At 43.3% G+C, this 18,757-nt stretch overlaps 1 protein-coding gene across 18 annotated transcripts in view; it reads right to left on the reverse strand.

The window, feature by feature from the left end:
- Window positions 1–18,757, reverse strand: part of LOC148686292 (uncharacterized) — a 100,148-nt gene that overhangs the window by 76,962 nt on the left and 4,429 nt on the right. Inside the window, exon 2 of one of the 18 annotated variants that reach the window (XR_015949042.1) lies at window positions 15–3,995. The exons of the other annotated variants lie outside the window; for them this stretch is intronic. The gene's annotated coding sequence lies outside the window, so the exon portion shown is untranslated. Of the gene's footprint in view, window positions 1–14; window positions 3,996–18,757 lie in introns of those variants that run through there. 18 annotated transcript variants of the gene reach the window in all.

Below are 18,757 nucleotides of genomic sequence, written 5' to 3' on the forward strand. Positions count from 1 at the left end.
ATAAGCTAATTGCATAAGCTAATTGTTTATTTTATTTGTTTAGAAGACGTATAAACCACTGAATCAAAGAGCTTTTCATGTGGTGTACAAATAAAAGGTGGGATAAAACACAGCTTGAATCCACAAAACAATTTTAAAAAACATATACTGTATAACTAAATGATATACCTGGGTAGGTTGGTAAAACCAAAATGGTTTTCAGTAGGCACCTCCTTTTGGTGTACCGACCTCCCCGCTGCACCAAGGATTCCCTGCCCGAGCTGCTTCAGGTCGTGTCGGATGTGCTCCTGGAGACACCTAGCTTGGTTGTCTTAGGGGATTTTAACATCCATGCCGACACGACCTTACAAGGAGTCGCTCGGGACTTCGTGGAAAGCATGGCCACCATGGGGCTGTCCCTGAATAAGTCTGGCCCAACTCATAGCCGCGGACATGCCTTGGACTTGGTGTTTACCTCTATGGATGTTGGTGATCTGACATTAAGTAAAAGCGAAACAAAAGAAGTGCCATGGTCAGATCACTTTCTGGTGCAACTGGACTTCTCCGCAACCCTTTCCCTCTGCAGGGAGGTGGGACCGATTCGGATGGTCCGCCCCCGCTACTTAATGGATCCAATTGGCTTCCAAAGAGTGGTAGGGGATGTTTTATCCCATGTCGATGGCCTTTCAGCTGATTCCCTGGTGGCCCGCTGGAATGCGGAGTTAACCAGCGCTATTGACTGTCTGGCTCCGAAGCGCCCTCTCAGATTGCATGGAGCCCGGACAGCCCCGTGGTTTTCCCCGGCGCTGAGGGCAATGAAACAGTCGTTGAGACGGCTAGAGCGCCGGTGGCGGAAAACTCATTTTGAATCAGACCGGACACGGGCTAGAGCTCAACTTCGAGCCTACCAAGTGGCAATGGCGACGGCGAAGAGGACCTTCTTCACCGTCTCCATCGCATCTGCAGAAAACAGCAGCAGGAGACTCTTCCAGGTGGTTCACAATTTAGCGGAACCACCTGCTCCATCCGGGCCCAGTACGGGCCACATGATCTCCTGCAATGATTTTGCAAAGTTTTTTGCAGATAAAGTCGCTCAGATTCGGGAAGAGGTAGACTCCACCGTGGGAGCAGGGCCGGGGCGGGGGAGTGCTAGAGTCCTGTCTAGTCAAGTTTTGTGGGATCAATTTCAATCTGTTACCTCCGAGGATGTGGACAGGCTGCTTAGACGAATGAAACCAACCACCTGTCTCCTTGATCCTTGCCCATCCTGGCTTATAAAAGCTAGCCAGGAAGGGCTGGGCGATGGGCTTCGCGGGTTGGTAAATGCTTCTCTCCATGAGGGAGCCTTCCCAGACCCGCTGAAAGAGGCGGTTATTAAACCGCTTCTTAAAAAACCATCTTTAGATCCGGCCAATATGGCCAACTATCGCCCAGTCTCAAATCTTCCATTCTTGGGCAAGGTGATTGAGCGAGTGGTTGCGGAACAACTCCAGGCACGCCTGGAAGAAGCGGACCGTTTGGATCCCTTCCAGTCAGGATTCAGGCCTCATCATGGGACTGAAACTGCCTTGGTCGCACTGGTCGATGATCTCCGGCGGGCTAGGGACAAAGGTAAGAGCTGTTTCCTTGTTCTGCTGGATCTCTCAGCGGCTTTTGACACCATCGACCATAACATCCTTCTGGACCGTCTAGAGGGCTTGGGAGCTGGGGGCACTGTCATGCAGTGGTTCCGCTCCTTCCTCCTGGGCCGTGTTCAGAAAGTGGTGGTGGGGGATGAGTGTTCAGACCCCTGGGCGCTCACTTGTGGGGTGCCTCAGGGTTCTGTCCTCTCCCCCATGCTTTTTAACATCTATATGCAGCCACTGGGAGAGATCATCAGGGGGTTTGGGCTGGGTGTCCATCAGTATGCTGATGATACCCAGCTCTACCTCTCTTTTAAATCAGAACCAGTGAAGGCGGTGAAGGTCCTGTGTGAGTGCTTGGAGGCGGTTGGAGGATGGATGGCGGCTAACAGATTGAGATTGAATCCTGACAAGACAGAAGTACTGTTTGTGGGGGACAGGAGGCGGGCGGGTGTGGAGGACTCCCTGGTCCTGAATGGGGTAACTGTGCCCCTGAAAGACCAGGTGCGCAGCCTGGGAGTCATTTTAGACTCACAGCTGTCCATGGAGGCACAGGTCAACTCCGTGTCCAGGGCAGCTGTTTATCAGCTCCATCTGGTACGCAGGCTGAGTCCCTACCTGCCCACTGACTGTCTCTCCAGAGTGGTGCATGCTCTAGTTATCTCTCGCTTGGACTACTGCAATGCGCTCTACGTGGGGCTACCTTTGAAGGTGACCCGGAAACTACAACTAATCCAGAATGCGGCAGCTAGACTGGTGACTGGGAGCGGCCGCCGAGATCACATAACACCGGTCCTAAAAGACCTACATTGGCTCCCAGTACGTTTCCGAGCACAATTCAAAGTGTTGGTGTTGACCTTTAAAGCCCTAAACGGCCTCGGTCCGGTATACCTGAAGGAGCGTCTCCACCCCCATCGTTCTGCCCGGACACTGAGGTCCAGCTCCGAGGGCCTTCTGGCGGTTCCCTCATTACGAGAAGCCAAGTTACAGGGAACCAGGCAGAGGGCCTTCTCGGTAGTGGCACCCACCCTGTGGAATGCCCTCCCACTAGAGGTCAAAGAGAACAATTACCAGACCTTTAGAAGGCATCTCAAGGCAGCCCTGTTTAGGGAAGCTTTTAATGTTTGATGGATTTCTGTATTTTAGAATTTCTGTTTTTTTTTTAAGCCGCCCAGAGTGGCTGGGGGAACCCGGCCAGATGGGCGGGGTATAAATAATAAATTATTATTATTATTATTATTAGAATCATAGAGTTGGAAGAGACCACAAGGGCCATCCAGTCCAACCCCCTGCCAAGCAGGAAACACCATCAAAGCATTCTTGACATATGCCTGTCAAGCCTCTGCTTAAAGACCTCCAAAGAAGGAGACTCCACCACACTTCTTGGCAGCAAATTCCACTGTCGAACAGCTCTTACTGTCAGGAAGTTCTTCCTAATGTTTAGGTAGAATCTTCTTTCTTGTAGTTTGAATCCATTGCTCCGTGTCCGCTTCTCTGGAGCAGCAGAAAACAACCTTTCACCCTCCTCTATATGACATCCTTTTATATATTTGAACATGGCTATCATATCACCCCTTAACCTTCTCTTCTCCAGGCTAAACATACAAAGTTCCCTAAGCCGTTCCTCATAAGGCATTTTTCCAGGCCTTTGACCATTTTGGTTGCCCTCCTCTGGACACGTTCCAGCTTGTCAGTATCCTTCTTGAACTGTGGTGCCCAGAACTGGACACAGTACTCCAGGTGAGGTCTGACCAGAGCAGAATACAGTGGTACTATTACTTCCCTTGATCTAGACGCTATACTCCTATTGATGCAGCCCAGAATTGCATTGGCTTTTTTAGCTGCTGCATCACAATGTTGACTCATGTCAAGTTTGTGGTCTACCAGGACTCCTAGATCCTTTTCACATGTACTGCTCTCAAGCCAGGTGTCTCCCATCCTGTATTTGTGCCTTTCATTTTTCCCCCCCAAGTGTAGTACTTTACATTTCTCCTTGTTAAAATTCATCTTGTTTGCTTTGGCCCAGTTGTCTAATCTATTAAGGTCATTCTGAAGTGTGATCCTGTCCTCTGGGGTATTAGCCACCCCTCCTAATTTGGTGTCATCTGCAAACTTGCTCAGGATGCCCTCAAGCCCATCATCCAAGTCATTAATAAAGATGTTGAATAAGACTGGGCCCAAGACAGAACCCTCCAGGATGAAGAGGAACCATTGATGAGCACCCTTTGTGTTCGGTCAGTCAGCCAGTTACAAATCCACTGAATGGTAGCATTGTCTAGCCCGCATTTTACCAGCTTCTTTACAAGAATATCATGGGGCACCTTGTCAAAGGCCTTGCTGAAATCAAGATAGGCTATATCCACAGCATTCCCTTCATCTACCAGGCTTGTAATTCTGTCAAAAAACGAGATCAGATTAGTCTGACATGACTTATTTTTCAGAAACCCATGCTGACTTTTAGTGATCACAGCATTCCTTTCTAGGTGCTCACAGACTGTTTGCTTAATGATCTGCTCTAGAATCTTTCCTGGTATTGATGTCAGGCTGACTGGGCGGTAATTGTTTGGGTCCTCTCTTTTACCCTTTTTGAAAATAGGGACAACATTTGCCCTCCTCCAGTCTGCTGGGACTTAGCCTGTTCTCCAGGAATTCTCAAAGATTATTGCTAGTGGTTCTGAAATCACCTCTGCCAGTTCTTTTAATACTCTTGGATGTAGTTCATCTGGCCCTGGAGACTTGAATACATCTAAATTAGCCAAGTATTCTTGTATTACCTCCTTACTTATTCTGGGCTGTGTTTCCCCTGCTCCATATTCTTCAGGTCGGGCATTGTTTTCTTTTTTGGAGAAGACTGAGGCAAAGAAGGTATTGAGGAGTTCAGCCCTTTCTCTGTCCCCTGTTTGCATTTCACCATCTTCTCCCCTAAGTGACCCCACTGTTTCCTTGTTCTTCCTTTTGCTGCGGACAGACCCATAAAAGCCCTTTTTGTTGCTTTTAACCTCTCTAGCAAGCCTGAGTTCATTCTGTGCTTTAGCTTTTCTGACTTTGTCTCTACACGTGCTGGCTATTTGTTTGAATTCCTCTCTGGTGATTTCCCCCTTTTTCCATTTTTGGTACATATCCCTTTTAAATCTTAACTCAGTTAAAAATTCTTTAGATAGCCACCCTGGCTTCTTTAGGCACCTTCCATGTTTCCGTCTCATTGGTATTGCCTGAAGTTGTGCTTTTAATATCTCCCTTTTAACAAACTCCCAACCATCATGAACTCCCTTTCCTTTTAGTATTACTGTCCATGGGATTTCACCCACCGTTTCTCTAAGTTTTCTGAAGTCGACTTTATTAAAGTCTAGGATTTGAGTCTTACTATGCTTGGTTGCTCCTTTCCGTTGTATAATAAACTCCAGAAGAGCATGATCACTCCCACCTAATGAACCTGCCACTTCTACCCCGCTAACCAGGTCATCACTATTGGTTAGGACCAGATCTAAAATGGCTGATCCTCTTGTTGCTTCTCCCACTTTCTGGACAATGAAATTGTCTGCAAGGCCAGTGAGGAATCTGTTCGACCTTATGCTCTTGGCTGAGTTTGACATCCATCAAATATCAGGATAGTTGAAATCCCCCTAAAATAAGCTAGAGCAAGAATCTAAAGCAATATATAGATGCAAATTCAGAAATAATTTATATAATAACAGCACAACATACATCACTGTAGAAGGCGGTACCCAGGTTACCTGTGTGCTTGCTCTTTCTGCTGATGAGGTACTGCTAACTGTGGGCCACTTCAAGGTCCCTCCTTCTCTCCCCTCTTTGGGTTCCTGATCTTTAAACCCCACTCAGACAAGACAGCCCATCAAATATAGGACAATTTTCTATGGACACATGGCCACCCCACCATGGAAGCATCTCAAGCATTGTTGGAGACAAAGGTGTAAACTGGTTGTGGAGATCACACAGGGACCCCCAAACGTTTCACGGTCGATTGATCCCTGTGCCACCACGGTAACTCACTGCCACAAACCAGGTACTTCCTGGTAAACACTGAGTCCAGGCAGGGTTGTTAAAGTGAACACAAACTTCAGTTTATTTCTTAAAAGTATAACAAGCGTATGGTTTCAAAGATGGTGTTCAGTCAATATTAACTTACTTCCTATACCGGCCTATACCTTCCTATACCTTCCACCCTCAAGTTCACAATTCAACCAACCTCCTCCCAGTTCCTAACCAGATCTGCCTAGGATCTAATCTGTTCCTTTCAGATGCTGACTGTCACTGACTCAGGTTTACTTTCTCACACAGCTTAAACCAACCCACAGACTCCCCTCAGCTCAACAACCACAACTCTCTCTTCTCATCTCTTATCTTATCTCTTCTCTCATCATCTCATCACCCATCTAACTCATCTCCCCTCTAGGGCTTGTCTTATACTCTCGTTGACTCCGCCCCCTGGGTTCTCATTGGCTTTACATTTAACCCTTTCACATTCATACTGGGGATGACATCACCCTCTTCATAGGCAAATGCCACACTGGTCTATAGAGGAAATAAATTAATTAATTAAAAAAAATTCCCAGTAGCACCTTATAGACCAACTAAGTTTGTTCTGGGTACAGTGGTACCTGGGTTTATGAACACAATTGGTTCCGGAAGTCTGTTTATAAACTGAAGCGTTCATAAACTGAAGCGAACTTTCCCATTGAAAGTAATGGAAAGTGGATTAATCTGTTCCAGACGGTCCACGACGTACTCAACCTGAAGCGTACTTAACCCGAAGCATGGGTGTAATTGGTTCCGGAAGTCTGTTCATAAACTGAAGCGTTCATAAACTGAAGCGAACTTTCCCATTGAAAGTAATGGAAAGTGAATTAATCCGTTCCAGATGGGTCCGCAGCGTTCGTAAACCGAAAATTCATAAACCGAGGTTCCACTGTATAAGCTTTTGTGTGCATGCACACTTCTTCAGATACACTGAAACAGAAGTCACCAGACCCTTATATATAGTGGGAGGGTGGGATGGGGTTATTCTCAGAAGGGTAGTAGGAGATGGGTGATTGATTCAATGGGTATGGCAAACCTGTTGAGACTGTTAAGGACTACGGGGAAAAGCAAGGGATAGTATGCAGATGACCAAAAATAGCATTAGCATATGTAATGAGACAATGCGACATAGAGACATTCTGATCTGCCTCTATGTCTCATTGTCTCATAACATATACTAAAGCTATTTTTGGTCATCTGTATACTATCCCTTGCTGAGCTAGGTGGCACCAGTCAGTTCCCTATGTTCCTAACCCTATGCAAAAATGGAATTATTTTTTTAAAAATATAATTTGAGTAGAAGTGCAAACCTTCTCCCAAATAAAATCAAGAATTATTAAATCCTGTAAAAAAATCTTTAACTTCAATTTCACCGAATCTTACAACATCTTTATTTGCCTTTGGTCCAGAGTGAATGTTTTTAACTGAAGTCTTCCTAGCCAAATTTGGGATTGACAGCAGTGCCCTGAAATTCAGCCAAGATAAGCCAAAATCCACTTCATAAAAGTTTTCTTTTGGGGGGGGGGTGTTTCCTAGCTGTGAACTTACATTTGGTGAATGTCTGCTGAACTTTAGACAAGACTTTACAGAAAGTTTTATGTTTTGTTTCAGAACAAGCAATGATGTTTTTCTAGGGAGGTTTTGGATTTTATGGTATATTATGCCATGCCAGCCTTGCTGTGACGCACATAAATAGCTTGACTTCTTGGGAAATATCCTAACAGGCTCGCACTTCATGATACTCATACTGTGGGTGCCATACAACTTCCATAAAAGGAGCAAAATAAAAAGCAAGTAGATATACCAAGGGGGAGGAGAATGCTTACTTTTCAAGTGAAAATCTAATATGTACCCCCGTTTATATCCTGAAGTCTAAACATTTCACATACTTAGAAGATGTTCCCCACCTCACACCCTTCAGAGCTGGCTTTATACATTGCCAGCCCTACCTTTATGCAAAGTGAAGTATGATAAAATGGGCAAGAGATTTTGGGTACAATAACAAGTATGATGCATGGTTGAAATTGTGGAATTTACTGCATGTACCGCTTTGAAAGAAAATGTAATGAAAATGATGTATAGATGGTAGCTAACACCAGTAAAAGGTAAAGGTAAAGGGACCCCTGACCATTAGGTCCAGTCGTGACCGACTCTGGGGTTGCGCGCTCATCTCGCATTATTGGCCGAGGGAGCCGGCATATATCTTCCAGGTCATATGGCCAGCATGACAAAGCCGCTTCTGGCAAACCAGAGCAGCACACGGAAACGCCGTTTACCTTCCCGCTGTAGCGGTTCCTATTTATCTACTTGCACTTTGACGTGCTTTCGAACTGCTAGGTTGGCAGGAGCTGGGACCAAGCAACGGGAGCTCACCCCGTCACAGGGATTCGAACCGCCGACCTTCTGATCAGCAAGCCCTAGGCTCAGTGGTTTAACCACAGCGCCACCTGGGTCCAGCTAACACCAGTAAAATTAGCTAAAATGTATAGAATGGGTAGTAAATCATGCTGGAAATGTAAAGATAAAGATAGTGAATTTTATCATATGTGGTGGACATGCAAAAAAGTAAAAAGATTTTGGGAAATGATATATAATGAATTGAAAAAGATGTTTAGGTATACCTTTCCCCAAAAGCCTGAAGCTTTTCTATTGGGACTAATGGGAGAGGAGATAGCAAAAGAAAACCAGAGATTATTCATGTATGCCACAACCGCGGCAAGGACTTTACTAGCCCAAAAATGGAAACTACAAGAGATACCAACGATTCAGGAGTGGCTGATGAAAATGATTGACTACACAGAGTTAGCAAAGTTGACCTGCGGGATCCGCAACCAGGGAGAGACAAAGTTCCAAAGGGAATGGAGTAAATTCATTGACTATATAGAGAAGAACTACAGAAGTTTAAAGACACTTGCAGGACTGAAATAAATCCTATGAACTGATTTAAAAAGTGGGTAAAAAGGAACTGCGAGATAAGAGTGAGAAATAAAGCCGAATGACGGGAGGGAGGGAAGTCACAGCTCGGCAGAGCGAAATGAACGGAGATGGGTGAATATAAGATGAATTGTATAAAAAAAATTGTTTTTGTTTTGTTTGTTTATTTGGAAAAAGTTAATAAAAATTATTCTAAAAATATGCAAAGTGAAGTAGCTGCCTCAAAAGAGCCGCAAACTACTAATCCTTTGGTTTAATGTATTATTATTGTATTATTATTATTTACTGTCAGTGAGGGTTACAGGAACTTCTGGATATTTTGTCTCAGATGCTGACCCAAGCTGAATAGTAGTCTTGGGTACTATGTATCTAGGATCCCAAAAATTGTCACCAGGTCCAGCAGCTGCCATTTGCATTTTTAAAAAAATTTTATTTTGAAACATGAACATGCACGTTAAATGCAAAAACAGGTTTAGCATTACACCTGGTTGGACCCTTAGCATGTCAGATGATGGGACCACAATTCAAGATAGGATGACTGACAATTAGGATAGGGTAAGTGACACTAAGGGGCGCGGGTGGCGCTGTGGGTTAAGCCACAGAGCCTAGGGCTTGCCAATCAGAAGGTTGGCGGTTCGAATCCCTGCGATGGGGTGAGCTCCCGTTGCTCGGTCCCAGCTCCTGCCAACCTAGCAGTTCGAAAGCATGTCAAAGTGCAAGTAGATAAATAGGTACCGCTCCAAACGGGAAGGTAAACAGTGTTTCTGTGTGCTGCTCTGGTTCACCAGAAGTGGCTTTGTCATGCTGGCCACATGACCTGGAAGCTGTACGCCGGCTCCCTCAGCCAGTAAAGCAAGATGAGCGGCGCAAGCCCAGAGTCGGTCACGACTGGACCTAATGGTCAGGGGTCCCTTTACCTTTTAAGTGACACTAATATCTGATTACAAAGTTTCAGAAAGAACAGTTCCACATTCAGCTCCTCTTGGCAGTTAATCCAGACAGACACACACACACACACACACACACACACACACACACACACACACACATATATATATATATATATATATATATATATATATATATATATATATATTACAGTACATTAGTACAACTACAATGTTTTCAGAAAACTTCCTCTACTGCTGGAATGCCTTACCTTATGTATCCCTGTCACTTTGATCTTCAAGAGAGACACCCCTAGCACTGCTGTATGCTCCTGAGGTTTGTCTTATATCCTCTGAGACCAGGGTCATTAGTGTGGCAGCACCTGCCTTTTGGAACGTGTATCTAATGAACATCCGGCAGCAGGGCCGTCTCAAGCCGGTCGGGCGCCCTGGCGCCGTGGCACGGAGATTGCTCCGGCGCCCCCGCCCCGGTGGGTGGGCGCAGCATGGCTTCGTTGCACAGCGCCCTCCTGCCAGCCCGGCGCCCTGGCGCCCCACGCCACCGAGACTACCCCTAGAGCCGGCCTTGTCTGGCAGGCACCTACAGTATTGGCATTTAGACACCCACCTAAAACTCACCTGTTATCATTATTACTAATACTAAACAATTTATAGAAATGGCAAAACAGGCTTCTATAGGTGGTTTTACAAGTATAAAAGGCAAAGCATTAAACATAAATGTCCATATTTAAAATACGAATAAAACAATCCCATTAAAAAAAGAAACAGCAATTTTGAAGGACCGAGGTAGAGAGATCAAAGGAATGCCTGTGAAAACCAATGCGTCTTCAAAGCCAGCAGAATGACAATACAGGTGAGAGCTCTGGTATTTCAGTAGGGCGTGCATTCAACACCAGGGCCACCAGTGAAAAAGCCCACCTCCATAACCATTAGGCTGTGGTAACTGACAAGACCAACCAGGTTTCATTGGTTGATCTTAACACCCTTACTAGGCATTGGAGGAGAAGTCAGCCTTTCAGGGAACCTGGTCCACAGCTGCTCATCTCGCCTTGCCCCGAGAGCTGATCCAGGTATGTTGATGTCTTAATTTGATCTACAGATTTGTCCTGTATTCATTGGTTTTATGGATGCAATTTAATTGTTGATTTTATGCTGTTTGTCACCGTGACATTTTTCTTCATATTGGTGCTAAAGACATTTTTGCAGACAAAATAAACCAAAGGCCGAGGTACAGCAATATGTCAATAATGTTCTTGTCCCTAATCCCAGCCAGCAGTCACTGTGCTTTTCTTTTCTAGGTAGTTCTGAGGGTCTTAATTCTGAGCCCCACGTTGGGCAAAAAGATTCCTGCATTTCAAGGGGTTGCACTAGAGAGGACCCTCGTGGTCCCTTTCACCTCTACAATTCTATGATTCTATGAGTTCTTCGTTGTCCTAGTTTTCTCAATATAGTTTTTCTAGAGCAGTTTGGAAAAAAATAGTTCTAAGCATTAAAAAAATGTTCTGACATTGACACCTCACCAGGTGGCATATGTTGTTTGCCCCCCCCCCCATTTTCTCTCCACATCCTAATTTGCTATTTTGCTCACCTAAACCTGTAATCTTCAGCCTTTTCAGAACCAAGTTCCATCCTTAACCATGTACATTTATGGCGGTAGTGCTGCTGTTCTGAGGCACTTTAGATCAGGTTGCGGCCTGGTAGCGGTCCAGGCCAACTGGTTGAAGACCAAATTCTATTTCATAAATCAAATCCCATTTCCCAAACCTACGAAGTAATACATACCCTCCAACATTTCTCTGATGAAAATAGGGACGTACTATTCAATAACAGCAATAACAACAATAACAACAACAACAACAACAACAACAACAACAACAATTATTTTATTATGTATACCCGATCCATCTCACTGGGTTGCCCCTGCCACTCAGGTTGACTTCCAACATATATAAAAACATAATAAAACATTAAACATTTTTTTAAAACCTTCCCTACGCAGGACTGCCTTCAGAGTTCTTCTAAAGGTTGTATAGTTACTTCTCTCCTTGGCTCAGGGGACATAGAACTCCATACACTCCAACATTTCTCCAGTGAAACTAGGGACATCCTAAGGAAGAGTGGGACATTCTGGAATGAAATCAGAAACCAGGGCAGCTTCTGTAAATCCGGGACTGTCCCTGGAAAATAGTGACACTTGGAGGTCTGGTAACACTGAATTTGTATTTGACTGTACCGTATGTCAGAAAACAGTTTACAGTTAATAATAATAATAATAATAATAATAATAATAATAATAATAATAATAATATTTTATTTATACCCTGCCCTCCCCAGTCAAAACCGGGCTCAGGGCGGCTAACACCAATAAAATTACAATAAAACATAAAAAGCAATTAATTAAAATACAGATTAAAATACAATATTAAAATTTAAAATGCAGCCTCATTTTAAGTAGTCCATAAATCCAAACCATGAGGGAGGAAAAACACAGGGGGTCAGACTAAGTCCAGCCCAAAGGCCAGGCGGAACAGCTCTGTCTTGCAGGCCCTGCGGAAAGATGACAAATCCCACAGGGCCCTGGTCTCCTGGGAAAGAGCGTTCCACCAAGTTGGGGCCAATACTGAGAAGGCCCTGGCCCTAGTAGAGGCCAATCTAGCCACCTTATGGCTCGGGATCTCCAGGATATTGTTGTTTGTGGACCTTAAGGTCCTCCGCGGGGCATACCAGGAGAGGCGGTCCTGTGGGTACAAGGGTCCCAAGCCGCATAGGGCTTTAAAGGTCAAAACCAGCACCTTAAACCTCATCCTGTACTCCACCGGGAGCCAGTGCAGCTGGTAAAGCACTGGATGAATGTGACCCCACGGCCGGGACCCTGTAAGGAGCCTTGCTGCGGCATTCTGCACCCGCTGGAGTTTCTGGGTCAGTTTCAAAGGCAGCCCCGCGTAGAGCGAGTTACAATAATCAAGCCTGGAGGTGACCGTCGCATGGATCACTGTGGCCAGATCAGGGCGAGAGAGGTAAGGGACCAACTGCTTGATACGGCGGAGATGGAAAAATGCCACTTTAGCTGTGGCTGCAACCTGCGCCTCCATGGAAAACAGAGCACAAAAAAGGATGCTCTCAATATACTTTCAGAAGCAACAGACAATAGGGGGTGAGTAGCTCAATGTTGGGCCTTAAGCACATTTTATATTCAAAGCCGTAACAATCTCAGTTTAGGCACATTTCATTATTTTCCAAAAACGTGAAGTGGCAAAACTGTAAGCGCTACTCCTGCTTACACATTAGTATTATCTGTGCTTGTGTCTTATTCATTTTATAAATAATCTATTTATTAATTTTCCAATTAAAACACAATTATATCACATCAATTATTTCCAATATTTCAAATTATACAAATACATATCAATTAAACCAAATAATATGCCGACTCATAAAAAAAGTTGAGTTCCCAATGCTTCAAAACAGACAGTTATCTAGAACCCCCAGATTTTGAAGCATTGTGTCTTATTCAATAGCTGCTAGGTTCGCCTCTCAGTGACTCAGCTCCTTTCCTCAGAATGAAATGGAAGAAGGAAAAAGTCAAATAAGGTAAGTCTCGGACAAAATGTGATATAATTCCTGTTATGAAGAACTTAAAAGCAATTTGTGGGAAAGGCAGTGGGCACTGTAGACAGAGGTTTAAGAGAAACAAGACACAGAAGTGTTCCAAAGACTCATTCTGTAGTTTATTCAAATTATAGGCTCACTCTGCTTGAATTCACCTTAGTGAATACACTTCAACGAAGAACCCTCACAGCCTGTTTATTAATACAGTTAGAAAGAATGATGTGTCCCATGTACTAAGCCCTGAAATGGCTTAGAGACTACATAAAGCAACAAAATCAACACTACTGTATGTTAAAAGCAACAATACGAATCCATTGCAGAATTGCAAAGTCAAGGAGAGCAACCCCATTCTCTTTATTCAGTGACCCAAAGGTTTTTTTTAGAGAATAAAGATCTTGGCCTAAAGATGTGAAGAGGTTTAGCCCAGGAGTTAGGGTGCAATAAACAGGATGCCTGCCTCAATCCTTGCATCTAGCACCTCAGGGATAATATTTTCATTGTCCCACCACCAGAAGCCTTCTTGGAGAATTCCCTCCCCACAGAAGTATGACTGGCAGCAACATTGCTGACATTCCGATGCCAGCTTCAATATTTTTCCAAGCATTTATGGGATACTATTTTGCTGCTGTAACTGGTTATACCTTTATGTCAGAAAAAAATTATTTTGTGTTGTTTTTGCCTGCTCTTAACTTGTTGGACTGTTGTCGCTGCTTTAAATAAGAATAGTAAAATAATAATGATAACAATAGTAATAGTTCTATTGGTGAGAGGTGAATTTAAAATGCTAGTGATGAAAAGGAAGGCAGGGAGGAAGCAAAGAAGAACACTGCTTGGCAACATTTTAGATACAGGAAGGTGAAGAGGGGGTGGGAATCAAAACCAATGCTTTACTGTATCTGCAACACTACTTTTTCCTATCTTGTACAGTACACCATAAGCCCCACCCAACCCCAGCAGGATGCTGCATAAAATGTTCATTCAAAGCTGTATGATTTCTTCCAAACACAGATTTTAGGCTTTTGGTTTATTGGCAATCCAGTGCAAAATTTCTAGACTGCCAAGTTCAAGGCTGCTGATCCCTTACTGCTGAATGTCTTGCCCAGTTCCAAAGCAGACTTGCAAATCTGGCTACTGCACTCTTCCTCTCAATCTACTCCTGGGATCTGTTGTTAAAGATTGCTTTAAAAATGAGGTCTCTAAGAACATTCAGTTACCTGAGTCCAGACTGAAAACTACAACCCTCACCGGTGAAATGTAAATTGCTCTTGTTCATCTAAAAGGCTAGTGATAAATATTCATAGCTGCATTCACCACTATCACAACATTCAAATACTGTCTGTGTTCTTCGTAGTTTTACATTACCAAGAACAATTGGCACTATTTTGATAACTTGCAGGATATAACAGAACTCAACCAGCTACTGTTATACAAATAAGGCAAACTGTTTTGAAAATCAAGGAGAAAGAATCAATGGCAAGATAAGTCTCATTATGAATAAACATGCTACTAAACCAATAGTTATGCACAGTGCTTTTTTTCCTTAAAATGTTTAGGGGTACTTTCATTTTCCTACTAATATTGAAATACTGCCCCTCAATGAGGCCAAACTTAGATTCACAAAATGCTTAGGGGTATGCGTAACCCTGCTTCCCCCCCAGAAAAAAAGCACTGTTATGCTCAGTTAGCCATGGAATATTTTAGTTATTCTGCCCTTTTGTCAACGGGTTAGAACAAACAACTGCACCCTCTCACAAGCCAAAAGGCGCAGCTGCAGTCACACCATGGGTTAGATCCAGAACAAGGCTGCAACCCTAACCACACTTACCTGGGAGTAAGCTCCACTGAATTTAATAGGACTTGCTTCTGAGCAGGTCACACAGTGAGTGAGCTTCCTGGCCGAGTGGGGATTTGAAACCTGATCTCCCAGGTCATAGCCCAGCACTCTAACCATTACACACTGGCTTTCAACACCACACCAATATGAAAGAACAGTGGAGGAAGAACACAGCCATCATGATTAGTGCCCATTGATAGCCGTACCCTCCATGAATCTGTCTCTAATCCCTTTTTAAAGCCATACAAGTTTCAGGTGCTCATACGGTAATACTTTCCTGTATTATGAGAAAGGGGAGGGGAAAGTCAGGTTCAAACTAGATGTGGCATTAAATGCATTTCTGCATTTAACATATTTTGAAAAATGTAGACAGAGCTTCCGGCGGAGGCTGGTGAATAATGCAACCAGAGCTGACTGCAAGTTGGGAAAAGTACAATGCTCTCTTTCTCTATTGCTAACACGAAGAAAGCCCATTTTCATATTTACTCTGGAGTGGGAATCCCCCAGTGGCATCAAATGAGGGGAGATATTTTAAAAAAAACTAACTAAAAATGGGGGGGGCAGATTTCCTTACAGTGCAAATTGTATAGACAACAATGATGTTACAACAATTGATGTTGTCTTTTGTATAGACAACAGGAGGCAAGGAAAAACGTTAATCTCCCCCTCCCTTGCTGTGATCCCAGCAGAAGTAGCTCACTGGAAGATATGGAGCCACTATGCTGATTCCAGGGAAGGGTGGTGTGGTGCAACCACACCAGCAAAGTCAGGCAACATTGCCAGTGCATTTGCACAGCAACAACTACCCCTCCTGGCAACAGCAACACACCTTCCAGGAAACTAGAGTACACTAGTGGCTCCAGACTACCCAAGAAAGCTGTTTCCTGATCCCAGTAATAATCAGTCTCCCTCAGCAGCTTCTATTTGCTTTATAAAAAAAAAACCTATGCACACATAGCGCCACATCCACTTCAGCCCTCAGAAGCCCACCGTTACCATATTTTTTGTTCCATAAGAGGCACTTTTTTCCTCCTAAAAAGTAAGGGGAAATGTCTGTGCGTCTTATGGAGCGAATGTGTGGTCCCTGGAGCCGAATTGCCCAGGGGCAAAAAGCAGATCCTGCTTTTTTTTAGAAAGAGCTAAAGACTAACAAGAGGGAAAGAGGAAGCTGCTCAGCAGCTGATTGCAAGAGATCGGGGAGGGAGATAAGGGAAGCTAGCTCCCTTCCAGCGGCCCCCTTGCCCAGGCCACCATTGTTGAATGTTCTGCAGAGGGAGGCTGTTTGTTTCCCCAGCAACATGTGACTGGCTGATTGGATTATCTGGCTGATTAGATTATCAGAAGCTGCAGAACTGTGAGTTGAACAGGATTTTTCCCTTTGCAAAGTAAACTCAACAACTTTGAGCTGATCCTTTAAAAAATGGGGCTTTTCCTCTTTGCAAAAGAAGCTGCACAACTGTGAGCTGATCCCCCCAAAAACAGGGCTTTCCCCCTTTCCTCCTCTGAAAACTAAGTGCGTCCTATGGTCAGGTGCGTCTTGTGGAGCGAAAAATACAGTATGTGTTAGAGCTTGGTTTATGCCTGCAGCCAGAGACCTCCGACTTTGCTGCATCCTTAACACCACAGGCAGGATCCCCTGCATGGAACAGAGGCAGATGAGGTGCCTAAGAGAATCCCACATACAACATGATCGGCCCAGGAACTGCTCAGCCCTTGGACATCTGGACCTATGTGAATGCTTCCAGAAATTTGGGTGTTAAGGAAGCAAGAGCTGCCATCAAACTAAGCTGTCGTGGGAATGCTGTTTACACTCATCTAGTCAAATTCTACATGGAAATGAGATGCTTTAACCAAAAGCTGCCCTAAAATATAATAATAATAATAATAATAATAATACGCCAACATTATTTTTTTTAATTTATGCTGATCTTAAGACCGCAGTAAGGGGTTGTCTGCATCACGGGAGACATAAGATGAACATCAGATGGCTAACTGATTTTTTATTTATTTATTTATTTATTTATTTATTTATTGCATTCTAGATATGACACTTTACAGGAGGCTGTCTGCCTTTCAAAAGTCTCCAGATGTTTCAGCTGTTTGTGGGTGCTCGGTTGCACCATTTTGCAACAATGCACTGGTTACCAGTTGAGAATAATTTTGGGTGCTGGTAAACACCTTTAAATTCCCAAATGCCTTAAGGACCATAGAAACACCAATTTCTGCATCCCAACTAAACAAACGCAAGACTGTTTGAGACGTATAACATATTCTGTGTGATTGCACCAAAACTGTGGAAATCTTCAGGAAAACTGTTTTGTTCCTTTTGTCTCTACGCTACCACCTGGTCCACATTTCTTATATTTTGACCATCTTTTGCTTGCCTGGTTGAAATTTTAGCAGCTGATCCTGCCACTGGAGTTGTCTCAGCTTTTTATGTGTCATTAAGATTATTTTATTGGAATTTATTTATTGCTTTTTTATAATGATGCAAGCACTGTTTTGACAGTGGAAGGATAGGATACACAAAATAAATATTGCAAATATTGCACATTTTTTGAAGAAGTGAATGTTTTCCTGCTGCAGTAGAGACTACATTCATTTTAAGCATTTGCTTCATTTAGCTAATGCCTTCCTGTTCTCATAGATGGCTGATTTCAGACATTACTTTTAATCTCATATTTAAGCTGAAAGAATCATTCATACTTGCAAATATCCAGGAATAAAATAGCAGTAATATCTGAACATCAGATATTTAGCCAAGTCTCCTTGGATTCTTCAGAGCACACACTTACTAGTAGTAAGTTCTATGTATATAAACTAGTTATGTCATTGAAGTTCATCATCAAACAGTCCCTAGTTCAGTATATAAATTTGTCCAATCCTTCATGTTTGGCTTTTTTACGAATCAAATCCTGTTCTTCTCCAGCTCAGAACATTAAGTGAGATTCTGTGTGTGCACCATCAGCATTCAGCAGACCATCGTTCAGTCATCTGCTTTGCATATGCAGAAAAGCAGGATTCAGGATGTCAAAATTATACGGCATGGGCTTGTTAATATAATAAAAGGCAAGGAGAGGAGAACTCATTGTGGTGTTATGTATGAATTAAGTGGTGTTGGCCAGAGATACTTAAGAACCACACATGTCCTTAGAAAAAGTCAATTTGCTCACTAGCAGATTATATCCTCTATTTACCATATACTATACTGTAAAGAATTACAATAGCAAAGCTTTGATTAGTTGCTCCAATCTCCAGCCTTCATCTATTCTTTTCCTGTTGTTACACACAAAGCAGGAAGGTTTTTGCAGTCCCACCGCATTTTTGCAATTTCTAGAAATCCTAGCAGGGTTAATAAATACCGGTAATATCACCTGTCTAAATTAAACAAAACTAGGGATAAACATGCCCCACATAGATTGGAAATTTCTGTTGGCAGACTTTCATTGGGTTGAATAATCCCAATGTAATGCATGTTGGAGCCTAGTAAGTATTTTGTCTCTGTAAAACACAAACATTCTGTATAAATACAGCAAATCATTTTAGGATAATCCATAGCGGTAATATAAAAGAAAACACCACCACCCCCCACACACACTCGGATATTGTGGCTTCCTATATACTTCAAATGGTTTATGCAATTACATTTTCACAAAATTAGCAAACATAATTATTTTTCCTGTCAACTGGGAAGAAAGCCTTTTATAAATGCTTATGTAAAAATAAGTGTGGAAAGTCAAGCATTCTAAGTTTAGTTCCATGATTTTACAGTATCAATGAACGTACATGAATCTGCAGTGGATGCACATAATATAGGTGCACAAGCTTTATCT

The sequence above is a fragment of the Zootoca vivipara genome, chromosome 3 (genome assembly GCF_965207765.1).
Source record: "Zootoca vivipara chromosome 3, rZooViv2.hap1.1, whole genome shotgun sequence".
NCBI lineage: Eukaryota > Metazoa > Chordata > Lepidosauria > Squamata > Lacertidae > Zootoca > Zootoca vivipara.